General features: G+C 44.8%; 1 long non-coding RNA gene across 2 annotated transcripts; it reads left to right on the top strand.

Annotated features, from left to right (window-relative positions):
• The first annotated feature begins 10,048 nt into the window (after positions 1 to 10,048).
• Positions 10,049 to 15,413, top strand: LOC119561799. 2 transcript variants are annotated; one of them, XR_005221453.1, is made up of 3 exons: positions 10,049 to 10,187; positions 10,244 to 10,347; positions 15,375 to 15,413. It is a non-coding gene; the product is annotated as an uncharacterized LOC119561799 (long non-coding RNA). The 2 variants fall into 2 exon arrangements; XR_005221452.1 differs by lacking the exon at positions 15,375 to 15,413 and adding an exon at positions 10,404 to 10,434.
• Positions 15,414 to 16,323: the final 910 nt, after the last annotated feature.

Here is a 16,323-nt window from a genome sequence, read left to right as displayed (position 1 = left end):
CTATTAAACAGCTATCCGTTACATTCAAATACTAGTTGCTATACATTTACATTAAAGAGTTATACTTAATTATACTTATATCTAGTTACATATCCTACTACAAAAACAAACAGCCTGTCGCTCCAAACAAGTCACCACTTCTTCAACACCTGTGCTTCGTGTAGGATACAACCATACGTACTCGGAAAAGGCATCTACAATAACGAAAATATGATTATATCGTTTTTTGGTTAACTCCATCGGACCAACATGATCTACATGGTATGTGACGAGCGGCTTGTCTCCTTTGTCTATTGGTGTGAGGAACCCTTCTTGCCTACCAGCCTTCGCATTCACAAGGATACACTGTACGCAGCTATCAACTACTCGCGCTACTTTCTCTTTTATCTTCGGAATGTAATACGACTTCTCGATCAAATCCTGAGTTTTCTTGGATGAGAAATGTCCTTGCTTGTGACTGTTTTGGATAATCTCGGTCTCCATCAGTGAAGGAACTACAAGCAACTCTTTATTAGGATCTTTGAACAGAACTTCGTTCACTATGTAGAAGTCTTCATAGCCTTTGGTCTCAACGACACTTTTGAGCACCTTTGTCCAATCATCTAATAACTGTGCTTCCCGCAAACGATGAAACAAACTGTCAGTCAGCGTATAACATGACACCCTACTCAACGCATCGACATGTCTCATCTTCGAACCTGACCTGTGTTCTATTTTGTAGTCGAAATCTTGTAGGTACATCGACGATCTAGACACTCTGAGCGGAATCTCTTTCTTCTTCATGGTCCTGGTAAAAGCGTTACAGTCCGTAATAATTTTAAACTTCTTCCCTAGAACGTACACCCGCCACTTTACCAAGGCTCAAATAACTGCAAGTACTTCCAGTTCATAGGAATGATACTTTTCCTCACATGGCTTGGTTTTACGGCTCATGTAGAAAACTGGATGCCACAAGTTATATCTCGTTGAAACAAAACGGCTCCAAATCCGAACTTGGATGCGTCGGTATGAATTTCCGTGTCAAACGAATGGTTATAGAGCTTCAGAACTGGTCCACTGATCAACGCTTCTTTTAGCTTTTTAAATGCTGCTAATTGCTGGTCTTGAAACTCGAACCTCACCTCCTTGCGCAACATGTCGGACAACGGTTTGGCCATTACAGCGTACGGAAGAACGACATCAATCCTAAGAATCTTTGGACCCCTTTCTTGTCGCGCGGAATCGGAAAATCAGCAACTGCTTGAGTTTTCTCATTACCTGGCTTGATGGTACCGTTTTCAACGACATAGCCTAAGAAGTTAACTTTGCGCTTCAACACCTGACATTTACTCCAATTTATGCGCAAACCATTTCCTTGTGCCACTTCCAAAACTCGCTTCAACTTCCGCACGCCCTCATCAGTACTCTTGCTCGAAATGATAACATCGTCCATGTATACAACCGCATCCCCGTTCTTAATTGAGTCACGCATAACTGCCATGATAAGCCTGGTAAACACTGCTGGAGAGTTTGTTATACCGAAGGGTACAAACAGGAACTCATACTGACCACTCTGAGTTACGAACGATGTATACTTTTGGGATTCTGGCGAAACAGGCACGTGAAAGAAACCATTAGTCAAATCTAGAGTTGTAAAAACTTGTCCACCTTGTAGCTTTTCGATCACGCAGTCCATTTGAGCTGTTGGGAAGTTATCTCGGACAATCTTTTCATTTAACTTTCTATAATCGCAACACAAGCGCTTCTCCCCGTTCTTTTTATCTACGAGCACCACCGGCGAAGCAAACTCGGATGTACTTGGCTTGATTATCCCTTCCTCTAGCCATTCTTGAACTTGGTCATCGACAATTTTGTGATCGCAATAAGCTAATCGTCTCGGATGTTGGAAAACAGGCAACTCGTCTGGCTTGTAATTATCAATCAACGACTCCACTTCAAAAGCTACTTCCTGACTCAAATGCTCCAAATCTACTGCCGAAACTGTCTTAGAGTCTTTCGTGCTGATCATGCATAGACTTTCGAATTCGCTAATGAGCTGCATACAAGTATTTTGCCCTGCCTGGTTATCGTCTGATCCCGTCACTGGTCTTTGCTGAACACTTGGGACTCTTGGCGAAAATATAGTGCCAGACTTGGTTACCATCATGTCAACGCTGTTTAAGATTGTTGTGCCTAAGATTGCGTCAAACTTCATATCATCATCAGGTATGACATGAAACTCGACCGACATGTCGACATGCCATAATACGCGTAGCATTTGCATGCAACCAACGCTCAGCGCTGCCTTTGAGCTTGGACACAATCACCATTTTCATGCCCACTGCATCCAGGTTGTACATTTCAGCAATGTTGCGTACTTGCTGGCTCCAAATGTTTGCACAAGAAGATCCATCAAAATCCATAATGATTTCCTTGGCAAATGAAAGTGACATATTTGGCGCTCCTAGCCCTTTGTTTACAATTGCCACTCGTTGTTGCTCAACACTGTTGCCTTCATCGATATCGGTTCCGCTATCGATATCAACACTTCCATCGGTGTTTGGTATTTTTCCGCCAACTGCTTCCTCGAAGTTTTCGCCTTGCACTGCTCGCTTTATTCCCTCGCTGCTCACTGCTTGGTTGCAGTTTTCGGCCATGTTGATGACGTCATTGCCAACTGCTTGCGACGCGGCTCTTACTTGCGAAAGAATGTTCTGGAGTTCCTTTCTACCAGCTTCGATTTCAGCGCGTATTTGTTGTAGCGACAATACTCCTTCGGCTACGGCAAACCACTCGTTTCCCTTGGGCCTTGAAGCCGCTGCAGGAATCAGTTCCGACCTAGGGTTGGCATCCTCAGCAAAGAAATCCTCCCCCAAGTCATCAGCATGGTGCTCGTTTTCAGCGTCTTGCGGTAGTGGGGACTCTGGGCGAGTTCCACGATCTAGCGGGTCCACGCCATTTAGTCGAGCCGCCAGTTCGGCCTTATTGCCGATCGTCGGCAAGTTTAATGCCGCCAACCACCTTTTTAGCTGGACGACCGTGAACTGTTGGGCATCAGTTAGATCCATTTTATGGGTCTGGACCACTTCTGAAGTTTATAGTAGTATAAACTGCTATATTTAGTAGAACACTTTATTAAACTTGTCTGTTCTCCTTCACTTCTTATTCGCAATTGCCCGGTTTTTACATAGCGTCGGTTTAACATTCGATTACTTGAAGTTGGCTGCGATCAATATCGATACTTAACATTTTAGCAGAGTTGCCAGGTTGGCCACTTTACAACAGGAGATACTTTTAGAAGCTAACGACTATTAAACAGCTATCCGTTACATTCAAATACTAGTTGCTATACATTTACATTAAAGAGTTATACTTAATTATACTTATATCTAGTTACATATCCTACTACAAAAACAAACAGCCTGTCGCTCCAAACAAGTCACCACTTCTTCAACACCTGTGCTTCGTGTAGGATACAACCATACGTACTCGGAAAAGGCATCTACAATAACGAAAATATGATTATATCGTTTTTTGGTTAACTCCATCGGACCAACATGATCTACATGGTATGTGACGAGCGGCTTGTCTCCTTTGTCTATTGGTGTGAGGAACCCTTCTTGCCTACCAGCCTTCGCATTCACAAGGATACACTGTACGCAGCTATCAACTACTCGCGCTACTTTCTCTTTTATCTTCGGAATGTAATACGACTTCTCGATCAAATCCTGAGTTTTCTTGGATGAGAAATGTCCTTGCTTGTGACTGTTTTGGATAATCTCGGTCTCCATCAGTGAAGGAACTACAAGCAACTCTTTATTAGGATCTTTGAACAGAACTTCGTTCACTATGTAGAAGTCTTCATAGCCTTTGGTCTCAACGACACTTTTGAGCACCTTTGTCCAATCATCTAATAACTGTGCTTCCCGCAAACGATGAAACAAACTGTCAGTCAGCGTATAACATGACACCCTACTCAACGCATCGACATGTCTCATCTTCGAACCTGACCTGTGTTCTATTTTGTAGTCGAAATCTTGTAGGTACATCGACGATCTAGACACTCTGAGCGGAATCTCTTTCTTCTTCATGGTCATGGTAAAAGCGTTACAGTCCGTAATAATTTTAAACTTCTTCCCTAGAACGTACACCCGCCACTTTACCAAGGCTCAAATAACTGCAAGTACTTCCAGTTCATAGGAATGATACTTTTCCTCACATGGCTTGGTTTTACGGCTCATGTAGAAAACTGGATGCCACAAGTTATCACAGGGATCTCGTTGAAACAAAACGGCTCCAAATCCGAACTTGGATGCGTCGGTATGAATTTCCGTGTCAAACGAATGGTTATAGAGCTTCAGAACTGGTCCACTGATCAACGCTTCTTTTAGCTTTTTAAATGCTGCTAATTGCTGGTCTTGAAACTCGAACCTCACCTCCTTGCGCAACATGTCGGACAACGGTTTGGCCATTACAGCGTACGGAAGAACGACATCAATCCTAAGAATCTTTGGACCCCTTTCTTGTCGCGCGGAATCGGAAAATCAGCAACTGCTTGAGTTTTCTCATTACCTGGCTTGATGGTACCGTTTTCAACGACATAGCCTAAGAAGTTAACTTTGCGCTTCAACACCTGACATTTACTCCAATTTATGCGCAAACCATTTCCTTGTGCCACTTCCAAAACTCGCTTCAACTTCCGCACGCCCTCATCAGTACTCTTGCTCGAAATGATAACATCGTCCATGTATACAACCGCATCCCCGTTCTTAATTGAGTCACGCATAACTGCCATGATAAGCCTGGTAAACACTGCTGGAGAGTTTGTTATACCGAAGGGTACAAACAGGAACTCATACTGACCACTCTGAGTTACGAACGATGTATACTTTTGGGATTCTGGCGAAACAGGCACGTGAAAGAAACCATTAGTCAAATCTAGAGTTGTAAAAACTTGTCCACCTTGTAGCTTTTCGATCACGCAGTCCATTTGAGCTGTTGGGAAGTTATCTCGGACAATCTTTTCATTTAACTTTCTATAATCGCAACACAAGCGCTTCTCCCCGTTCTTTTTATCTACGAGCACCACCGGCGAAGCAAACTCGGATGTACTTGGCTTGATTATCCCTTCCTCTAGCCATTCTTGAACTTGGTCATCGACAATTTTGTGATCGCAATAAGCTAATCGTCTCGGATGTTGGAAAACAGGCAACTCGTCTGGCTTGTAATTATCAATCAACGACTCCACTTCAAAAGCTACTTCCTGACTCAAATGCTCCAAATCTACTGCCGAAACTGTCTTAGAGTCTTTCGTGCTGATCATGTATAGACTTTCGAATTCGCTAATGAGCTGCATACAAGTATTTTGCCCTGCCTGGTTATCGTCTGATCCCGTCACTGGTCTTTGCTGAACACTTGGGACTCTTGGCGAAAATATAGTGCCAGACTTGGTTACCATCATGTCAACGCTGTTTAAGATTGTTGTGCCTAAGATTGCGTCAAACTTCATATCATCATCAGGTATGACATGAAACTCGACCGACATGTCGATTCCATCGATAACGACCTTTGTAACGAAGCTTCCGAATGTTAGCACCTGACTTTCACCGATACCTATCAAAACTCTCTGACGACCCATCAGACTGCCTACTCCTACGCCTAGCTTCAAGAACACACGCCTACGCATCCAACACAATTCAGCACCTGTGCCCACAAGTCCTTTGAATTCTGAATTCCTGCAAAACACAGATTTCAGTTCCAAGCTCGAAGAAAAGGACTCGCACGATGGTTGTGAAACGACTTTATCGTCCTGAACGACATTGGTTGCTCTCTGTTTTGACCTGTACTTCAGCCTTACACTGCACTGCTCGGTGTCCTGGTTGATCGCATTTGAAACCTTTCTCCTTGACGGGACAGTCTTTCTTCATGTGCGACGAATCTCCGCACCGAAAACATTTCCTAACTGATCCAGATACCGCGTCTTGTTTTGTGTCGTGCACAGCCTTGCTACCCTGTGAACCATACTTGCTTACTGGTTTGGATGATCCACGTGATTTTTGATACGCGTCTATTTGTAGCTTTAGATCCTTGAGGTTTCTGGCCTGGTATATCATTGCTTTATTTGATCTAGCATTTGGGATACCCTCAACGAAATACTCGATCAAACTTTCTTCCTCCACGCAAATGGGCTTTGCAATTTCCATAAGTGCATAAAGGAACTCGTGCAAGGATTCACCCTTATGCAGCTGACGTTTTCCCAACCTGCGATGAACTTCTGCTGAGGATAACTTGATTCCAAACTCCTCCAACAAAGCCGATTTCAAACTTGCCCAGTCTTTGATATTCCTCTGGCTACGCACAAACATCTTTGCTGCTCCACTAAGCAACTGTTTTGCATACACAAACATCTGTAAAGGGTTCCACACAACTGTAGCTGCACAATCTTCCAACTCTCCTATCCATTGGTTTATATCTGGGGAACTCAACCCAGAAAACTGCGAGACACTGCCCTCGACATCTTTCAACGTGAACCATGATCTACCCTGCCTTTCATTTCCTAGTCCTTGATGCCAACCTGCTGCGTTTGGCCGATTTATAGTGGTTTCTGCGGACGTTACTGATAGACCATCTTCACCACCATCCTCCGTTTCTGACTCACCCTCGTTACTTAGACCGTAGTAGGTTAACAACCTCTCTTGCAATTCCGCTTTCAATCCAGTCGTACCCAATTGCAACTCCGACAACTTCCGACGCAACTCTTCAACTCGCAGTGCCAAGATCTCGCTTCTCTCCATTTTACAACTTTCTCCTGTAGAATCTTAAGATTAAACAATGTTTTCTTAAATCTAGTATCAAATGCAAATTGTAAATAGATTAACCACCCTGTCTCTGGAACTGCTTGATTTCAATGTTACCCCACTACTTTACAAACGACTTGAAATAAACTTTCTGGCAACACTCCACCAAAAGTTCAGCCACTTGCTCAATGATGTCGCTTTTGTTCGTCGTCGTTTTTCCTTCCCACGCTTCCCGCTTTTGTAGCGTCACACATACAATGAAGACTTCCAAACTCAACTGGAACTTTCTGGATGTCTTCGTCTGCTGCCAAGATCTGTGCACCAGCCTCTCGCTTGCACAATCCTGCACGCACGCTCCAATGACCACACCAGATCCAATGTCTTGCTCGCTGAATCTCCACTGCTTCCAGCCCGTATCTGCTGCCACGATCCGCTGCCTCTTAGTCCTTCCAGCACTTCGTCCGCTAGGTCTCCAAGTTCTTGCCTTTGTAAAAGCCACCAACTGTGTCTGCTTTCCACACCAGCCTTTTTTGTCACACTCCAGCCAAATTGCTTATGACGATTTGAAGATCTCTGGCCGATTTGCTCAATTTCATCAGCTCTCTGCTTACACCGCACTCCACGTGTTTTTGCCAAGTTGAAAGTTCTGTCGAATGGTAGGCTATATCATGGTTGAACCCCAAAAATTGCAGGGTCCTCTTTTTAGAAAAGATAACGCTGACTTTAAATAGTATGATGATATGCTTTATTCACATTCGACGGGTTAACTTAGGTTTTACAAAATATTCGTGTCCTATAGAACTGTACTTTGCGAGATTCTGGCAGCGAGTGTGTACGGCGGTGCGTTGCCACCTTTTACTCACGTTGCAACTGGATATCGAGTACAACTTAGAATTATCGAGTACAACTTAGGAATACCGAGTACAGAAAGGGAAAGATATTGGATCAGTAGGTGAGACCGCTTCTAGTGGTCCTTGTCTCTCCACTACCGCATCCCACATTTATATCTAAACCAGTCAGCTGAGGTTAGTACGACCAGTCTCTCGAGTGATCAAAACGGTGTAGCAGACCCGAGTGAGGATAAATTGAATAAACGGAAAAGACTATATCATTGCACCTCTCGATCGTGTGTTTCCTTCTCGTAGTCAGGCACCACGTCTAACCTTACCTTACCCTGATCACATTGCTTCTTCGGACCTGAATGTGGACCCCCTTCCCGTTCGGTCCGGTGGTCTTCCTATCCCTGTAGTTTTTGGGATTTGTGCGTGGACACCCTTCCCGTCTTATCCGCAAGCCTAGTTTTCCTACCTCTGTAGTTTTTGGGATTTGTGCGTGGACACCCTTCCCGCCTTATCCGCAAGCCTAGTTTTCCTACCTCTGTAGTTTTTGGGATTTGTGCGTGGACACCCTTCCCGCCTTATCCGCAAGCCTAGTTTTCCTACCTCTGTGGTTTTTGGGATTTGTGCGTGGACACCCTTCCCGCCTTATCCGCAAGCCTAGTGTTCATACCTCTGTAGTTTTTGGGATTTGTGCGTGGACACCCTTCCCGCCTTATCCACAATTCTAACTCCTTCGTCATTTGGGGGCTCGTGCGCAGCCCCGCCCCCGTGCTACCTAACACCCGCCAAGTATTCTCCCCGCTTGGCCTCGCCCGAAGGTCCAGCCCGGTGGATTTTTCGACTCCGACGCGAGACCCAAGACTTACGCCCGCAAAGTATTCTCCCGGCTTGGCCTCGCCCGAAGGTCCAGCCCTGTGGACTTTTCGCCTCCGACAAGACTCCGGCTAGCCCGTTAGGTCGTAGGCCAGGAATTGGACTCCGCATAACCAACGTCATCTGCCTTCTCCTCGACGTAAATAAGGACCTCCGGGGAAGACTCCCCTCAAAGCTACCCGTTCCCCTGTGGAGTGGAACCCTCTAGTCCGGTGTTTCGGTGATTTACAAATTTTCTTGTAATGGACTCTTGGATCCGACTGAGATCTGTACCCCGGCCGAGAAAGCATCCTTACAATCCCTATTACTATTTGGCATACCCCAATTCCTTTCTTATTTATATTTGTTTTTTCCTCTTTCTTCAACTTTTTCTAATATGGGGGGATGAGACGTAGCTATTTTTCTTACCCACTAACTTTTCTCTCCTTTCCTTTATTTCCTAATCCGTTCGTGTCAATTTTTCATAACTATTTAAACGATTTTACTAATTCAATTTATTCTCTATCTTTCAGCCTCTACTTGAAATTTGCTGGGTATCGATGTCACACTTTGTGCACTGTGTACATGAACCACACCAACTCCAAACAAAGACAACAAATTTAGATAAGTTATTACAACTTTACTTTGCCACAGACAACATATTAGAAAGATAATTGTTTTCTTTTTATCTTAGAAACTGATGAGCCTCCTAGCCTGGCTTCGCATGTCCCGTATTTACTCGGTCATGAGTCCACTTCTAGTCGGTCTTCACCTTCTCAGCAAGGATTGTGCTCAGCAGAAAGGACCTTCCGGAATCTTACCTGTGGCTACGATGGGTTCGACCTTCTAAGCCTGCCCACGGCACATTCCCTGGTGAGTGCTTACTTTTTACTTTATGCTTGAAATTGTTTACTTTTATTGATTCCATTTAATTCTTTTCTTATATTTTCATTGGGCGCCATTTGTCGTGTCCTGCTTTTCGCGCAGTGTAGATGACGGCTAGTCATCGAATGTCCCAGGGAGGGGAACAACCAAAAATCTTGTCTACGCAGCAGACACAACAAAAACAAAACGGAAATTCAAATTTGGACTACACAGCTCTAATCGTGGTCGTGGAGTCCCTCCCAACCATGAGAGCATCCTTTAACATTTCTCGGACACATCTCCCAAATCTGCTTTGTGGGTCGTACTACCTCGCCTAAATCATCTCACCCCCCAACACGAATTCATTTCGCTATCACATTGTATTCCATAACCTTCTCTTCAATTGTAACATTTAACCAGCCTACCTACGGTACCGAAGGACCTTCACATGGAAGACATATATATATATGAATAAATAAATAAATAACATCTCAGTATGTTTGTATGCGTAAATAAATAAGTTGAATAAATACTGATTTAAATTGATAGAAATTAATATAAATTAATTTGGTCGGGTTACATAATTAAATATTTTATCAGGCTCTTTTTTTTTATTTGCTCCGGCTTAAAATAGACTCAATTTTTTTTAATGGGTAAGCATCCTTCACTGTAAGTGTGATCAGTTTTCTTGCGTCTAAGCACAGCCTATTCTTTCCAGGTGCCTGTACCAGCGTCGTTCGGTTGTTCCAGGGACTTTCACTTAACTCGATGACTCCCAACCATAGAAACAGGAAAGAATCTCTCCGTGACGGGTACGGCTCCATCAACTAACTGGATCGAGTGTTCTTCTACCTTGGTAAGTCCTAATACTTGACTATCGTATGTCAGAAAACGTTATTTTGCTTCTTCCAGCTGCTCAATCTGTTCGGGGGATGGGATATGTGCCTCTATCAGTTCTCCTTTGGCCATAAACTCGAGCTCCACCTGGTGTAAGGATTCTACACCCACCACCTCTGGTACCAATTCGAATTTCCTCCATAAATCTATACCAATGTACAATTTTTGCTTCAAGGAAGGACAAAGGAGTATCGGCAATCGATGTGTTAGCCCATTATACGAGATACTGTGTTGAATCTTCCCCACTACTCGATGCTGCGTACCTCCCGCTGATTTCATTATCGATTGTGACCTCTCTAATCTCAGTCCTAACCTTTCCACTGTTTCTAGGCAACCTTCCCCAAGCAAGCTGACTGATTCCCCGGAATTCAAGAGACCCACGACCTCCAGATCTTCTATCTTGACCTGTGCGAATGGTCTATTGTCGCCTTCCACCGCAGCTCTGATGGCTGAACAAATCATCCTTCTTTCTGCCTTCCGCTGCTGACTTCTCCTATGGGCTCTAAAAATTTTTTGCGAAATGTTCCGGTCTGGATCCCCTTCCCAAATATTCGGCTTCTGACCTCTTGGTAGTGTGCTTATCGGACTGCTATAGGTTCACGTTTCGACCATTTAATGTTATGTGCTGGTCCATTTATATTTATATGAATCTTTATAAGAACAAAATCTCCTTACAGCTATCCTTATCATTAGGCATGCGATTTGACGAGGCTTTCACTTGTTCGTGGCAAACGGATTGGAGCGTGGTTCCTCGTTCTTGCCCGTTTGGCATCGAGTACATCTCGGAGTCCCCACACCGGGTAGTCCACATTTCCGCAATTACAGCATGTAAGTGGCTATCGTTCCCTGTTGTTCTCCCAGTGTCTAGCTGATGCCTCCACTTCCTCTTGCTCTCCAGGTATACTCTCTTCTCCGACTGGTTCTGGACAAAGCTCATCTATCCTCGGACGATCCTTATATCCCCGGTGAGTTTCGAGGTTTCTTGGATGTCGGGTCAATCGAGTCGCCAATATATTTTTTCCGCATCGTGGCATTCATGTCGGAGTTGATCCAGGTTTGTGATGTATATCGGGTATTTAACTCTCGAAATCTGATCCCTAATATTCATCTTTATCACCTTTATCAGGTCGAAGTCGGAAAACGGCATCTCTAGTCGAGATCTGAGCGCTAGAGTGGTCTGGATGTACACCTCGATGGTTTCTCCTGGCTTCTGCTTCCGTTCTCGCAGCTCATTGGATCGGTGACTCTCAAACTGCTGTTGTAGTGCGTACCTCAGGTAAGTCCACTCTTGCTTCTCCGTTGACCTCACGTACATCCAGTACCATTCCTTTGCTTGTCCGTCCACTAATACATGAAATTCTTAGGACCTCCTTCTACGGCACCTGATGCGACCTTTGGAGATGTTTGAGGCGGAACATAAATTCGGACACGGACATGCTTCTGGGACTTTCATCGAAACTTAGCCGCCACTTCTGCAGCTGGCCGACTTTAAACGCCGAATCGCCTGCTGCCACGCTTGACCGACGCTGATCTTGTCCTAGATTGACGTTGTGCTGTGTCCCACCGTTTCCAGGAGGATGTTCTGGCGGCGTCGTGTGAGACCCATTCCATCTTCTTTGTTCCTGCTCCGTCGACCAGGCGGCTTGCCGATACCCTTCCGATGCGTGACGACTCATCTCCTGCTTCTTCGAAAGCGCCCCAGATGTTGGCGGCGGAAATCCTATATGGTGACGTACCCCCAGCAGTATGATTATCGGAGGTTGCTGTAGCATCCTTGGATTGAATGGTGGCATCTGACTCGGATTTGCCCGCGGCTGCTCTGCAATGCCTTGAGGTGGCTGCATATGCGTCCCCGAAGAGGGTACGTCCTTCATGAACTGCATCATATCCTGCTGCATCTGCTGTTTGAACGCTTCATATTCCGTCGACATTCCCACCTGGTAAGTCTGTTGTGCTTGAACCAGTGCCGCATTAACCCCTGACTTTACTTCAGATGGAAAAGACTTTGGTATGGCCCCGGTTCCGCCTACCGACTGATGACCACTCGCTTCCGCTTTCCATTACATCAGGATTCTGTTCCCTTAGCGACTCCATGCCTTCGGGTGCCTTTATGTTTTCCAATTTCTCCTCTTGATTTGCCTGCGAGCGCGTTACTGGCGGAGTCATACTTGCTGGTCCCCTATTCCGAATGAACTCCAAACTTCTCCTCAATTTTCTTCCAATTTGAACTCTATCCTGTGACGATCCCGCCTAGAAGGCGCGTGCGCCACAATAAGTACTACTTTCTTTATAATATCTTTAAGAGAAATACAGTGAATTACAATAAATATTAAGTCGAATTAAGAATAAATAAGTTATAGCTAAGTTCAGAACCCGGAGTGGCAACGCCAACCGATAGTTCATCAAGACATGTTAAATACTAGAAAAACAAAGGAGCTAAAATACCAGTAGTAGGAAATACTAAAAATCCCGAATAGAGGAAAAGGCCGGAAAATGGAAGAGGGTCACGCGGCGATCGTGGCGTGTAAGACGTGTGATTTGGACACGGCTTGGCGGGGTTTCGGAAGTCGCGTGTGCTCCTCGAGTTCGACAACCGAAGGCGAGCAAGTTTTATGCGGCAATTACGAGGACGTTTTCAAGACACCCATTTATGTCTAAACCAGTCAGCTGAGGTTAGTACGACCAGATTCTCACGTGATCAAAACGGTGTAGCAGACCCGAGTGAGGATAAATTGAATAAAAGGAAAATAATATATATTTGCACCTCTCGATCGTGTGTTTCCTTCTCGTAGTCAGGCACCACGTTTAACCTAACCTTACCCCGTTCACATTGCTACTTCGGACCTGAATGTGGACCCCCTTCCCGTTCGGTCCGGTGGTCTTCCTATCCCTGTAGTTTTTGGGATTTGTGCGTGGACACCCTTCCCGCCTTATCCGCAAGCCTAGTTTTCCTACCTCTGTAGTTTTTGGGATTTGTGCGTGGACACCCTTCCCGCCTTATCCGCAAGCCTAGTTTTCATACCTCTGTAGTTTTTGGGATTTGTGCGTAGACACCCTTCCCGCCTTATCCGCAAGCCTGGTTTCCTTACCTCCATAGTTTTTGGACTTGCGCGTGGACACCCTTCCCGCCTTATCCACAATTCTAACTCCTTCGTCATTCGGGGGCTTGTGCGCGGCCCCGCCCCCGTGCTACCTAACACCCGCCAAGTATTCTCCCGGCTTGGCCTCGCCCGAAGGTCCAGCCCAGTGGATTTTTCGCCTCCGACACGAAGTACAAGACTCCGGCTAGCCCGTTAGGTCGTAGCCCAGGAATTGGACTCCGCATAACCAACGTCATCTGCCTTCTCCTCGACGTAAATAAGGACCTCCGGGGAAAACTCCCCTCAAAGCTACCCGTTCCCCTGTGGAGTGGAACCCTCTAGTCCGGTGTTTCGGTGATTTACAAATTTTCTTGTAAAGGACTCTTGGATCCGACTGAGATCTGTACCCCGGCCGAGAAAGCATCCTTACAATCCCTATCACTATTTGGGATACCCCATTTCCTTTCTTATTTATATTTGTTTTTTCCTCTTTCTTCAACTTTTTCTAATATGGGGGGGATGAGACGTAGCTATTTTTATTACCCACTAACTTTTTTCTCCTTTCCTTTATTTCCTAATCCGTTCTTGTCAATTTTTCATAATTATTTAAACGATTTTACTAATTCAATTTATTCTCTATCTTTCAGCCTCTACTTGAAATTTGCTGGGTATCGATGTCACACTTTGTGCACTGTGTACATGAACCACACCAACTCCAAACAAAGACAACAAATTTAGATAAGTTATTACAACTTTACTTTGCCACAGACAACATATTAGAAAGATAATTGTTTTCTTTTTATCTTAGAAACTGATGAGCCTCCTAGCCTGGCTTCGCATGTCCCGTATTTACTCGGTCATGGGTCCACTTCTAATCGGTCTTCACCTTCTCAGCAAGGATTGTGCTCAGCAGAAAGGACCTTCCGGAATCTTACCTGTGGCTACGATGGGTTCGACCTTCTAAGCCTGCCCACGGCACATTCCCTGGTGAGTGCTTACTTTTTACTTTATGCTTGAAATTGTTTACTTTTATTGATTCCATTTCATTCTTTTCTTATATTTTCATTGGGCGCCATTTGTCGTGTCCTGCTTTTCGCGCAGTGTAGATGACGGCTAGTCATCGAATGTCCCAGGGAGGGGAACAACCAAAAATCTTGTCTACGCAGCAGACACAACAAAAACAAAACGGAAATTCAAATTTGGACAACGGCCATCTTCACGAAGGATTTTTCGAACATCTGGACTGGACTACACAGCTCTAATCGTTGTCCTGGAGTCCCTCCCAACCATGAGAGCATCCTTTAACATTTCTCGGACACATCTCCCAAATCTGCTTTGTGGGTCGTACTACCTCGCCTAAATCATCTCACCCCCAACACGAATTCATTTCGCTATCACATTGTATTCCATAACCTTCTCTTAAATTGTAACATTTAACAAGCCTACCTACGGTACCGAAGGACCTTCACATGGAACACATATATATATATGAATAAATAAATAAATAATATCTCAGTATGTTTGTATGCGTAAATAAATAAGTTGAATAAATACTGATTTAAATTGATATGAATTAATTTGGTCGGGTTACATAATTAAATATTTTATCAGGCTCGTTTTTTTTATTTGCTCCGGCTTAAAATAGACTCAATGTTTTGTAATGGGTAAGCATCCTTCACTGTAAGTGTGTTCAGTTTTCTTGCGTCTAAGCACAGCCTATTCTTTCCAGGTGCCTGTACCAGCGTCGTTCGGTTGTAACTCGATGACTCCCAACCATAGAAACAGGAAAGAATCTCTCCGTGACGGGTACGGCTCCATCAACTAACTGGATCGAGTGTTCTTCTACCTTGGTAAGTCCTAATACTTGACGTTCGTATGCCAGAAAACGACATTTTGCTTCTTCCAGCTGCTCAGTCTGTGCGGAGGATAGGATATGTGCCTCTATCAGTTCTCCTTTGGCCATAAACTCGAGTTCCACCTGGTGTAAGGATTCTACACCCACCACCTCTGGTACCAATTCGAATTTCCTCCATAAATCTATACCAAGGTACAATTTTTGCTTCAAGGAAGGACAAAGGAGTATCGGCAATCGATGTGTTAACCCTTTATACGAGATGCTGTGTTGGATCTTCCCCACTACTCGATGCTGCGTACCTCCCGCTGATTTCATTATCGATTGTGACCTCTCTAATCTCAGTCCTAACCTTTCCACTGTTTCTAGGCAACCTTCCCCAAGCAAGCTGACTGATTCCCCGGAATCCAAGAGACCCACGACCTCCAGATCTTCTATCTTGACCTGTGCGAATGGTCTATTGTCGCCTTCCACCGCAGCTCTGATGGCTGAACAAATCATCCTTCTTTCTGCCTTCCGCTGCTGACTTCTCCTATGGGCTCTAAACATTTTTTGGGAAATGTTCCGGTCTGGATCCCCTTCCCAAATATTCGGCTTCTGACCTCTTGGTAGTGTGCTTATCGGACTGCTATAGGTTCACGTTTCGACAATTTGATGTTATGTGCTGGTTCATTTATTTATCAGAATCTTTCTAAATTTATTCTCCTTACAGCTATCCTTATCATTAGGCATGCGATTTGACGAGGCTTTCACTTGTTCGTGGCAAACGGATTGGAGCGTGGTTCCTCGTTCTTGCCCGTTTGGCATCGAGTACATCTCGGAGTCCCCACACCGGGTAGTCCACACTTGATGCAGAATACTATCAACACCTCCGATGTCGTACGGTTCCGCAATTACAGCATGTAAGTGGCTATCGTTCCCTGTTGTTCTCCCAGTATCTAGCTAATGCCTCCACTTCCTCTTGTTCTCCAGGTATACTCTCTTCTCCGACTGGTTCTAGACAAAGCTCATATATCCTCGGACGATCCTTATATCCCCGGTGAGTTTCGAGGTTGCTTGGATGTCGGGTCAATCGAGTCGCCAATATATTTTTTCCGCATCGTGGCATTCATGTCGGAGTTGATCCAGGTTTGTGATGTATATCGGGTATTTAAGTCTCGAAA

This window comes from Drosophila subpulchrella, unplaced genomic scaffold (genome assembly GCF_014743375.2).
Source record: "Drosophila subpulchrella strain 33 F10 #4 breed RU33 unplaced genomic scaffold, RU_Dsub_v1.1 Primary Assembly Seq37, whole genome shotgun sequence".
NCBI classification, from domain to species: domain Eukaryota; kingdom Metazoa; phylum Arthropoda; class Insecta; order Diptera; family Drosophilidae; genus Drosophila; species Drosophila subpulchrella.
This window is presented reverse-complemented; position numbering and strand designations above follow the sequence as displayed.